The sequence below is a fragment of the Lynx rufus genome, unplaced genomic scaffold, assembly GCF_022079265.1.
Source record: "Lynx rufus isolate CCGP_SWC_20201006 ecotype Redwood Valley unplaced genomic scaffold, mLynRuf1.p SCAF_6, whole genome shotgun sequence".
Taxonomy (NCBI): domain Eukaryota; kingdom Metazoa; phylum Chordata; class Mammalia; order Carnivora; family Felidae; genus Lynx; species Lynx rufus.
The window spans coordinates 23656519-23669601 of record NW_025814878.1 but is presented as its reverse complement, the minus strand read 5'-3'; the positions used below and the strand labels follow the sequence as shown (position 1 = coordinate 23669601).

Below are 13083 nucleotides of genomic sequence, written 5' to 3'. Positions count from 1 at the left end.
GCTTAGGCCGTGCTTCCCCTGGATTTCCCCCAGCCAATAACTGAGCATGGCAGGCCTATTCCTGTCCTAGTACAAATGAGCAGTCTTTGCTTGGGACTGCCCAACCCTATTGGCCTGGTTGAAACTTTCTCACAACTGAGCTGTGGTCTGGGAATTTCTTACACAATCCTTCTTTCCCCCTCTTCTTTCACAGGTGTCAGATTGGCATCCCAGTCTTAATTCCTACTTAATCCTGCTACATCCTCCTTTATTCTCCACAGACATTAACCCCAATTAATACTTGCATGTCTGATCTCATCTTGGCACCTGCTTCTTGGAGGATGTAAATTGGCACAGGGAAGCTTGGGAGGGGTCTGAGAAAACAGGCACTAATATAGGATTTGGGGACTGGCTTGCTCTATGCCCAGGTGGTGAAGAGAACCTCATCCTAAAAAGAATGTGGGTGCTGATACAGCTGGAGGCCTAATTATTTAAGATTTCACTTATTATTTGGGGAACAAATAGCAGCCAGCCAGAGGGCTGATTATTGCTAAGTTCTATAGATGTTCTACAAGGGATAATAGAAAACTGAGGGATGGTTAACAAATAGTTAAGAGCTAACTGTAAGTACCAGAGGGACTTTCTGGAAGATTACTAATAAGCCCTTATCTTCTTCAGTGGAGGGACATACCCAGCCAAGGAACAGAGACAAGAATTTGTAAAGTTACAGAGCTGCTTAAGCGACATTTAAATGCTCAGCCAAAGCAGGTCCTGGGACCCCGGTGCATGGGATGGAAACATATGGGAGAATGTTCCCAGAGATTTTTGGCTCTATAAGTCCCCCAAACTCTCAGAATTTATAGATGTTGTCCTCTTCTTCCTATCAAGGACCATTTATTTTTCTTGTTGGAAGATGCTGCAAAAGCCTCTCTCCTATGAGACAACAAGTGTCCCTTTCAGGAATTCCCCACCCTCTCTCCTAGCTGTGAAGCTGATAGCTAAATCCCCACTGGGGTTATGCTAAGTCTGATAAGAGAGGAAAGAAATAACACACCAAAGGAGTGTCAAGAATTATTTAACATGTACTGACAGGAACCAGAGGAATACACTTGTAATTGGATTTTGATGAGACTTAATCAAGAGGGCCCAGTAGTAAGACTGTTTTGAAAAAACCTTTTTGACCTGGAAGTATTTTCCTGGGATGTAGGATTTAACACCCTGGCAAGGACCCGAGGCAATGGAACCAACTTACTTTTGAGTGGATCTTAGAAACCTGGATAAAACAATCACTTGAGTTGAATGGAATTGGCAGACTTTAGAGGAAGGACTACAAAGGCTGAAGGAAGTGGTCCCTCACAAGGAGGGAAGACATTTTATCAGATGTTAATGTCTACTAGAAAGCATATACCATGGAAGAGGCACTAAATAACCAAGTAGACAAAATGACTTGGCCATTTGATATTATATAGTCTCTGTGATCAGTCACCCTGGAACTGACAGGATAGGGAGATGAACACCCTGGCACGTGATGGAAGAGATGGGGGATATACATGGACCCAGTAGGAAGGTCTCCCATTTACCAAGGCCTGTGAACTTATTTCTGCCTCTGAATGTCCAGTTTGTCAGTAATGAAGACCAATGCTGAGCTCCTGATCTACCATTATTATTTTAGGAGGCCAACTAACCACTTGGTGGCAAGCCAGCCATATTGGGTCTCTTACCTCCTATTTAATGATGGCCTCTATTTTCTACTTGAAGTTTGAAACAAGTCTGTCTACTTAGAGTGAAGGGGATTTGGTAAAAAAGAGTAGTGAGAAAAGAAAGAGGTTGACTATGGGATTTAGTAGGTACTAGTTATTTGAACAATAATAAATGGGTTTTTAGAAACCATTTTTTGAGTACTAACAGTGGCAGGCATTGTATTAAACTCTCTTCAAGAATTGTTTGTAATATTTATAACCTAACACATTTACTTTGACAATTAGTTAATATTATCTCTATTATATGGGAAAGAGATGGTATGTTAATTGCCCGGTACATTCCTTTACTCATTTTATGTATATTTAGTGACTCTAATTGCATACTAAGCATCATTCTCAGCATAGTAAGTAAATTTGTCAGTGATGCAAACCAAGGACAGTCTCACTTTAGAATCCAGTTTCTTTACAATCAAAAATTTAGGTCAATAAAATGGCTCAACAGTGCAAGCATGTTTGCCAAATGAGCCTCTGCTGGGTTTACCATTATAATGAGACAGAGAACTACTGCTTTTACAACATGGGCAAATAAATTATTTCATAACTACTTAAGTCCATTCAAATTATCAAGGATAAGTCTGGGAGTTGAACTCCAACTTAATTTCTCTATTGTAATTAGAAAGATGGATTAACAGCTTGTCCTTTTATGTAATTTCCTTCTTGTATATTCAAAAAGCAACATCTTCAAAGATTTTAACACTCTTCCAGTAAATTACTGCTAATTCATAATTTAGGATATTTCACTTCAGTTGAAGTTAACATGGGCACTTACTCTGAGGAAATAATGTGATAATCATTGCAATAGCTTACATAAAATTATAAGGAAGAGTGACGGTGGTTGCATTTAACTCATTTTTTAAAACGCTATTTTATTGATGGTTTATTTCTTTGTTAGTAACTTCAGTCATTATTTGAAGCACACTCAAGTGGTATTTACTTGCACAATGCTATTAGATTTACAGTACTCAATTTGTTTTGAAAAAAATATGATTTAAGATTTCCATTCTGCTGGGTTTTCTTTTTTTTGTAACTCATACAGTTTTTCTGTTTACACATTCACATCTAGTTTTTATTTTTGAGAGATAAGATTTCTTTTGTTTATATTTTTCTATTGATTGTAGTTGGAGGAACAAATTGTATTGGCCACCTTGTGCATGTGGGACTTGTGTGGGAAAAGTGAAATGCTATGGAACATTTAAAAGCATACTAAAAAGCAACAATACATCCTTGAGGGTAAGTGCCATCCCATAGCGGTTACTGCTATGGCCTCAGTTGTGGCACAATTTTGGCAGATAGACCAATAAGGCTAAGCACCTCTCAAAGCAATTTTTATCTTTGAACAAATATAAAGATGGAGCAGTAGAGTGAATTACTCATCAAGGGCTTGGCAAGAAAGATGAGTTACTATGAGAAAATGCTAGTGAATTTAATGACTCTTTGGGAACATGTAGTCACTTATAAGTCTCTGGGGGTCTAAATTTGGGTAATTCACAAGTGTGAAATTGGCAGTCTAGTTAAAAAGGCAGAACTTATGCATTGCTTTTAGAAAGCAATTTTAATATGAGAGGAACACTGGAAACTGGACAGGACATAGCAATATTATGTTAACGACTTTCATTTTGTCATGGTGGAACAGTTCATTGATTCCATGAGGAAGATGGAACAAAAGTGACTTCCTAAAAATGTCTTTCTTCTTCTAGGAAGAGAACAATTAATCAGGTAGGATAGCTCATTTGAAGTCTCTTTGAATTAGTTGCTATTCTTGATTTAAAAAGAAATCTCTCTAATAAGTAGGTGTTCAGAGTTTGGGGAAATGTCATTTGACTAAAGGGAAAAAATAATTTGAAATATCCTCATTTTCTCAAACTAAATTGGATTCAACATACCCTGTATGTTTTTGCTAGACACTGGGATGTTTGAAGGGATGATTTACCAAGTATAATATATTCTTTTGTTTCTCAATATATTTCTCTTCCCAGGCCTTTTAATACTATACCTGTTACCATTCCTGCATCTCACCATTGAAATAAAATTAACGCAAGTATGTTTTTGAATACATTTTTAAAGCTTTTTATGTGTTTCTTCTACTTCCATCCAGGATGGAGTAATAGGGACTTGTCGCTTAAAGCAAATAGAAACCCAAGCAATGTATTTATAAAACAATGAATTTTAGACATTGGACACGAGAACACAGGACTGAGATCTCCTAAAGAAAAGAAACGAAGTAAGGTCTACAATTGCATCAGTTTACTGCTTAGCTTGTGGAGGGTACAACCAGAGACCAGGGGGCTTGCCAAGATGAAGAGAAAGGTTTGAATCCACAAAGGCCAAGTTAAGCTAGAATTTTTAGGACAGTGTACCAGTGAGGAATGAGCAGCACAGAGATAGAACTCTGGTGATATGGAGAGACCTCCCACAAGTCTTTGGTTGAATACTGATCTCCATAATGCAGGAGAGGAAACTATCTGATGTGGGAAGGGGGAACACAGTACAAAGAGACTAGGCTGAACAATTTTTAGGGCTCAAACTAGCTGGTTCATGTTTCCACCATCCAAATGGAAATAATTTGTTATACAAAAGGCATTGGGTAGGATGCCGAAAGAGTTTCAGCTTAGTTGTGGGCATAAATAGGTTCTATGCTAATGGATGCTCTTAACATACCCTAATAAAACTTAACAGCTTTAAGCCTCAAAATGATTTGCCCCATTTCAAGTAACCTAACTGCATGCCAGAACAAAATCCCATGCTGTTCAAAGGAATGTAGCAAAACCCAGCAAAGAACAACATAGAATTCACAGTGAATGGCATCAAACACAAAACTAACCAGCCATGCAGAGAAGCAGAAAGTGTGATTATAATCACATGAAAATAGAGATGGACCTAGAAAATAGACCCAGAAATTAAAAGATGATGAAACTAGCAGAGGAGGATGTTAGAAAAATGATTATAAATGTGCTCCATATGTTCAGGAAGGTAGAGGAAAACATGAACCTGATGAAGAGAGAAACAGCCCAAATGAAACTTCTAGAGCTGAGAAGTACAATAAGGGAAATGGAAAATACAGTTGAATGGGTCATCGGCTGATTAGTGTAGAAAAGATCAGCAAACTCTCAGCCACGGAAACTGTCCCAAATGAAGAGCACAGAGAGGAAGAAAAGACTGAAACAAATGAACAGAGTTGCCTGTGGGATACCAAGCTGTCTAACATACATGTAATTGGAGTGCTAGATGAAGGTGGGTGGGAGGACAGAAAAATATTAAACAAAAAATGGCCAATTATGTTTCCAAGTTTGAATATAAAGAGAAATTTTAAAAGGAAATCAGAGGAAAAAAGGACTAATAATGTACAGGGACAAAGAGAAGAATTATCACAAATTTTTTGTCAGAAACCATGCAAACTAAAATGTAAACTTAATGTTCTGAAAGGAAAAAACTTCAAATTTTATAATATTGACAGTTTGTTTCAAAAAGAAGGCAAATGAAATCTTTTCTCTCTCTGTCTCTCTGTCTCTGTCTCTGTCTCTGTCTCTCTCTCTCTCTCTCTCTCTCACACACACACACACACACACACAGTTGAGAAAATTTGTCACCAGTAGACCTGTACAACAAGAAATGTTAAATTTTTCAGTGAGAAGGTTCATAACTGTTATATTTTTGATTAAACCTCTTTATAAATGTTGACATTCTTCCTTTAATCTGATATATTTTACCATAAAATTTATATTATCTGAAATCAATATTGCATTTTTACTTACTGTAATCTTGCCAAAATTAGCTGCTCTCATCTTTTCATTTCTAATATTTCTAATAGATTTATTTAGGCATATTTTTCCCAAGGACAATAGTTTGAATCCTGCTCTGTAGATGATTCTGGAGTGTTCGGCTTTTTCTGAGTTGACTTTCAGGCAATTTTAATTTGTTGTTATAACAAATGTATTGAGTCTTTCATCATTTTGTTTTATGTTTTATGAAGCTTTATTTTTTTATGCCAGTACTTTTGTGTTCTAAGTTTTAGGGAATATTGGTTTATGTGCATGCCTGTGTGCTGCTGTTGCTAAGTGGACATTTTCTTTGCTTTTTATATTGCCTACTGAATTGGATGCCATCTGTATACTTTATCACTAATTCTAGTAGTGATCACTTTCATATTTGAAAATGTTTGAATCTCTTCTTTTTCTCTGTTTCTCAATTTCAAGAGTGAAAAAATGAATTTGCTACTTTGAATGTAATGTGAGTAATTTACTATATTTTACTATTCTCAGAACAGACTCATGTTTGCTATTTCGTTATATTTATTTTTTAGGAGACTACAAACTATTTGCCAAAGTGATTGTCATTTTACAGTTCGACCCTAAGTATAAAAAAGATTCACTTGATATTACCAGTTAAAAAAAAGTTTAGTCATTCTAGAAGTTGTTTTAAAAAAACTGGAATAAAATTAGTATGTAATATTATATAACTTCCAAGTATACAGCATTATAATTCAGTATCTGTTTGTGTTACATAGTAATCACCACCAAAAGTCTAGTTACCATCTGTGACCATATAATTGACCTCTTTCACCCATTTTGCCCTTCCCCTCTGATAAGCATCAAACTGTTCTCTATATCTATGGGATTTTGTGTGTTTCTTGTCCATTTGTTTTGTTTATTTAGATTCCACATGTGAATGAAATCATATAGTATTTGTCTTTCTCTGTCTGACTTAATTCACTTAGCCTAATATCCTGAAGGTCCATCCATGTTGTCACAAATGGCAAAGTTTCATTCTTCTTATGGCCGAGTAGTACTCCAGTATTTGTGTGTGTGTGTGTGTGTGTGTGTGTGTGTGTACTATATATATATATATATACACTACAACCTTTTTATCCATTTATCTGTTGGTGAGCACTTAGGTTGTTTCAATATCTTGGCTATTGTAAATAATGCTGTAAGGAACATAGGAGTACATGTATATTTTCAAATTAGTGCTTTCTTATCCTTTGGGTAGATACCCAGAAGTGGAATAATTGGATTATATGGCAGAACTATTCTTAATTTTCTGAGGAATCTTATATTGTTTCCCATAGTGGCTGCACTGACTTGCCTTCCCATCAACAGTGTATGAGGGTTCTCTTTACATCCTCCCTGACACCTATTATTTCTTGTCTTTTGGGAATAGCCACTCTAATACGTATGGGGTGATATCTCATTGTGTTTTTAACTTATGTTTCCCTAATAATTAGGGGTTTTTGTAGTTTTAGCATTATGTTAACATCTGTGATCTATTTGAGTTAATTTTGTAAAAGATGCGATGATTAAAACCCCCTTGTTTCTCCATACAAATACTAGTTGTTCTAGCATCATTTATTGAAATTATCTTTTCCCTCTATTGAGTTATCTTGACGCTATTGTTGAAACTCAATTAACTATAGATATGTGGATATTATTTGTGGATGCTATTTTATTCCATTAATCTATATGTGTCTGCTTTTTAAAAAAATTTTTTTAACCTTTATTTATTTTTGAGAGAGAGGGAGACAGAGTGCGAGCAGGGGAGAAGCAGAGAGAGAGGGAGACACAGAATCTGAAACAGGGTCCAGGCTCTAAGCTGTCAGCACAGAGCCCAACATGGGGCTTGAACCTGCAAGCTGCGGGATCACGACCTAAGCCAAAGTCGGACGCTCAACCGACTGAGCCACCCAGGTGCCCCTCTCTTCTTTATACCACATTTTCTTGATTACCATAGCTTTATAGTAAGTCTTGAGATCAGCTAGTGTAAGTTCTTCAATTTTTTTTCTGGCTATTCTAGAGCCTTTGCATTTCTACATAAACTTTAGAATCAGCTTTAAAGTTTATACCAAAAACACTTGTTAGAATATCAATTGAGATTGCATTGAATTTATAGATCAATTTGAGTAGAGCTGACATTTAGGCAATTTGAATTTTGGGATTTATAAACATGTATATCTTATCCACTTATGAATATCATTTAATTTTTCTGTAGGATGTTTGTAATTTTTAGTATACATATCTTACACAAAATTTGTTAAGTTTACCCTTCTTCTCAAAATAGAAAGTAAAAAACAATCACGGAGACTTAGTACCATCATAAGTGATTTTAAGTATAGAGATTCTTCTTACATTCCCATTTTATTCTGTAGTTTGGCCAGAATGAAAGATGGCTGTCTTGGAGAATGATGACAGATTAATCAACTAGTTACTCTATTTACAACAACTGTTCCATATATGGTCTTCATATTGGTATCTTATAAATGTTTTCTTTTTTCTATGTTAAAATATAGAAGATACCAAAAGTATTAGTTTTTCACTGAATCAATTAGTTCCTGGGGCTCTGGCCATTTCATAGGACATCATACACATTCGTTACATTGATGATAATAATATCAGTATGGTAGGTGCTTTAGATTACATGTACTTCTGACAACAGAGGGGTCTGACATCTCAGTAAGTTTTTTTGAATCCAGGAGTCTTGGGTGTGAAAAGGTAGATATCTTTGCAGCAATGAACTCTTCAATGTTTAATGGGCCTGTTTAAATTTTAGAGGCAATTTATTCCACATTTTGGAGTACTGCCCATTTTATTAACTGTATGACCTAAAAAGCTGGTAGTTTTGAGTAAGATCTGAGCAAGAGAATAGCTCCATTTGACCCCGACTGCGGTGCAAGCATCTCAAACTCTCAATTCTTGTGTATGAGGGAATCTGATTTTGCTTAAAGTGCCTATGGAAGATCAGAATGCTATGGCAGGCAGTGATAAGAGAATTGAGGAGGAGACTCATACTTTTGATTTGAGAGGTAGCTGGGATTGAAATTTGGCTCACTTCACTTTCTGCTTAATGGCTCCCCCATCACCAAGGAAGCTGTCAGGAGCTTGGTTGGTCTGCGTTCATGCACAGCTCCTTCTGCCTTTTCCTTCTGTTGGACAAGTTTATGATACATTCTATAAACTCATCAAGAGGTACTAGCATAATAGACTGTCTCAATACTCAACAACCAAAGACCACCAAGAACACATATGATGTTGAACAAGTTGAGTTTAATGCTTGTTGCAGACAGAGAGAATGTACCACACAGGGAACTGTGGGACATTTATGTAAGAGGCAGTTAGAAAGGACTAAGAAATTGTTAACCGTGTTAGGTATTTTGGGGGAGAGTTGAAGACAATGGTGTTTTGCTCAGGTTTGGATGTGATCAGGAAGCAAAGGTAATTCTATGATTGAGTATCTTAAATCTTACCTATAAGTGGAAGGAATAAAATGAGGTTATATTTGTAACTGGTAAAGAAATAGCAGTCACTCATATTAGCCAGGTTAGGGAGATACTTGGTTATTTTTAATGGTTAGGGTAATATTTTATGCTTTTATCTGTTTTTAGATATAATTATGAAGTGATTTTTTTGTCCTAATCCATTGCAATCAGAGTGGCCTTGGCCTTGTCTGATGTCGATGGTCTGTAAAATTGTTCTTGCTCAACAGGAGAACCTAGCTGTTAGTGTCAGGTCTCACCAAAGTCTAGCTGATGGTTCCAGGCCAATCCTGTCTGTTGGGGGCTGTTTCTCTGAAGAGCCACTGTTCACAGCCTTAATCTCAATAACACCAGTCTATATTGGCTTTCTATCTTTCCTTGTCTCATTCTTCCAGGTTCTTCACTTGTAGCCCTTGGAATGGAAATCTGGTTCACTCCACTTAATCTTAGTCTGTACCCTTATTATTTTCCAGGCATAATAATTCAAACTAAGACACTCTTTAAGGGAAAAAATATTCTAAGAATTATTCTCTTTTTGGATGGGGGCAGTTCAGGGTTGATTGCTGGTAGTGGTTTTCTGTGATGCCATGGAAAAAGCATGCAGCATCTGTCAGGGCATGGTGACTGGGTAGGTGACAGACACCTACCACATCTACATCCTTCCAGATGCCTTGTTCTTACATAGGCCTCTAGAATGAAACTATAATCCTGAAAAAGAAAAAAGAAGATAGGTAAGGAAATTCTAATTTCACTAAGGGAAAAGTTAGAATAAACTAAGAGTATCATGTTTTGGCTAATATTATGTTTCTACCAATGAAAAAGCTTAAGACAGAAAATAAGTTCAGTGATTAAGAAAATGAAGAAAATCCCAAATTTGTGGTTTGACAATTCAAATTTATAATTAGAAGTATTGACAGTGTCCAGATGAAGCATGATCTAAGAAAGAGGAAAGAGGAAACCCAGGTTATTTAAATTTTCTTATATATACTTCTTCACATATGTAAAATTTTTCTACAACAAATATGTATTACTTTTGTACCCATGACTGGCATTAACTTGCACTATAATTGTTATTACTAAATTTATCCTAATAGAAATTATAACTGATGAAAACACTTAAATTTGTCTTGTTGATATATTCTCAGCAAATAATACCCTTTCATACTATGAAACTGAGAATTCTCGGTCTTTTTACAAACTCTTGAAAGTGAGAAACCGAATTCCTGCCTCTTGGCCATATATGTCATTGGTAGTTGTAGAAGGAGCCCATGCTTATTTGTAAACAAATCTGTGATCACATAGATCACATGACATTAAGCAAGTGACAGTTCAATGGCAATATCCTAAGTTATTGTGGGCAGATAGATACTTAAATAGGTCGAGCAGGAAATGTTATGACATTCACTTTTGTGGGCAATGGGGGCAGGGAGAATCTATTGTCAGTTCTAACTTCAACCAGGAAATGTCTCTTTCTACCAAAAGAAGTGTCATTCTACCAATCCCCCTTTCCATTTCCACAGTTATGTGGAAAGCCAGGTTCATGCAGTGGATGAAGCAGAGGGGCCTGTCCACTGTGAGAGGACAGATTGATCACGGAGAAATGCTAGTGCTGCTATTGGGTGCAGGGCATATAGGCAGGACTCAGAACCTTCTCCTGTAATCAGCTAATGCAGACCCACCATCTAATGATTCAGAAAGTGAGCATTCAAAGACTAAAATGGAGAGAAAGAGCACAAAGACCCCAAGACAGTGCATTAGAGTGGGACAAGAATAACAAGGGGTAGGATGCACAGAAAGGACCCAAATGACATCAGTACTAAACCCTCAGCTGGCACGAATAGTTATCTGGAGGCCAGTACAACTGAGAAATTGTGAAGTATATGTACAGATTTGGAAGACACAAAATGAAGATTACAGCATATTACCAATATAATCAATATGATTAAAAAGATAAGCTGCAAATTGGGAAAATATTGGCCACAAAGCAGTTATTATTTCTTTCTTTCGAGCATGTGCCTGGTATTGTGCTGAAGAGTTTACAGGCCTTGGTATGTGTGATTCTCACAACACTTTGAGGTAGGTACGGTTATTTCCCTTATTTGGATACCTGATGTTCAGAAGCACAGAAAACTTACAGTCCTGCAGCAAACTGTTGGCAGGGCTGGATTCAGACTCCAGATGTCTGACTCCAGAGTCTGCATTCTTTTTTTTTTAATCTTTAGTGTGCATTTAGTTTTGAGAGAGACAGAGCATGAGTGGGCAGAGAGAGGGGCAGACACAGAATCCGAAGCAGGTTCCAGGTTCTGAGCTGTCAGCACAGAGCCTGACACGGGGCTTGAACTCACAAACCGTGAGATCATGACCTGAGCCTAAGTCAGATGCTTAACCAACTGAGCCACCCAGGCGCCCCAGAGTCTGCATTCTTAATCACTGTGTAGACTGTCTTTTCAAACTCACCAAAGGTGATCATCAAATATTCTGTGAAGAGCAACTGGAAACCCATCATTATCTACAGCGTAGTCCTCAGAGTTTTGGGAGTATGGCTGAGTCGAGAAAATGGTAGAGTGCAGATACAGCATCTTGTAATAGATTTTGTTGTTGTTGTTATTTGCAAATTAGTAAGGTATGGAACATTTTCAGGTACTGATATTTGTGGATAACTGGGTCATATGAACAGCACCAAGTATTAAATGACAGGTTCGGATGCCTGGACTGAGCAGGAAGGCTAATTGAATTCTATCTTAGCAAGGTTCATTTCTCTCTGAGGAAACTACATTTCACACTTCCACAGCATGAAATGCTTCCACAGAGGTTCTTAATAGTTGACAAGTGTAGATCTAGATTTAAAGGTTGTGCAGTGAGTAAATTTGTTTTGGAATCAAATAAATATCACTTAAATTTGGAAATAGATACATTTATAGAAGGTTATAAGGCAATAAAGTAAGCACCCAAAATATGAGAATGCTTTTTAAAATTTCATTTGAAAATCTGTTTGGAAACCAATGAATATTTTGCAGAAGTAGGAACATCTCTTGCATTTTTTTCTGAGTTCAATTTTTAATATTTAATATTTTTTAGATCCACATATAAGTGAGGTCATATAGTATTTGTCTTTGTCTGGTTTCTTTCGCTTAGCATAATGACCTCAAAGTTCATCCATATTGTTGCAAATGGCAAGATTTCCTCCTTTTTTAAATATACAGCTGAATTATATATAGGTACATATATATATATATATATATATATATATATATATGCCATTTTTAATTCTTTTATCCATTGACAGGCTCTTAGGTTGTTTTGGTGTCCTGGCTATTGTGTTTAGGGCATTAATAAAAATTCAGATGCAAGTATCTTTTTGAGACAGTGATTTCATTTACTTTGGTTATGTACAGAAAGTGGGATTGTTGGGTTATATATGGTAGTTCTACTTTTAATTTTTTTAATGTTTATTTACTTTTTGAGAGAGAGGCAGACAGAGCACAAGTGGTAGAGGAGCAGAGAGAGAGGGAGGCACAGAATCCGAAGCAGGCTGTAAGCTCTGAGCTGTCATCACAGAGCCCAACGCAGGGCTTGAACTCACAAACCATGAGATCATGACCTGAGCCGAATGAAGTCAAACTCTTAACTGACTGAGCCACCCAGGCACCCCTACTTTTAATTTTTGAGGAACCTCCAAACTGTTTTCCATAGTGGCTATGCCAATTTACATTCCCACCAACAATGCATAAGGGTTCCCTTTCCTTCACATTCTTGCCCACACTTATCTCTTGCCTTTTTGATAATAGCCATCCTTATAAGTGTAAGATGATATCACTTGGTGATTTTGATTTTCATTGCCCTGATAAGTAGTTATGTTAACCACCTTTTCATGTACCTGTTGGCCATCTGTATGTCTTCTTTGGAAAACTGTCTATTCACAGCTAACATCATATGAGATGGTGAAAAACTGAGAGCTTTTCCTCTAAGATGAGAAGACAAAGATGTCTACTCTCACCAGTTTTGTTCAATGCAGTACTAGAAGCCTTAGCCATAACAATCAGACAGGAAAAAGAAATAAGAGGCATCTATATTGGTAAGAAAGAAGTTAAACTGTCACTA

The 13083-nt window shown here is 36.7% G+C and overlaps 1 pseudogene; it reads right to left on the bottom strand.

Moving 5' to 3' along the window:
• Window positions 1-11561, bottom strand: part of LOC124529073 (forkhead box protein K2-like) — a 51415-nt pseudogene extending 39854 nt beyond the window's left edge.
• Window positions 11562-13083: the final 1522 nt, after the last annotated feature.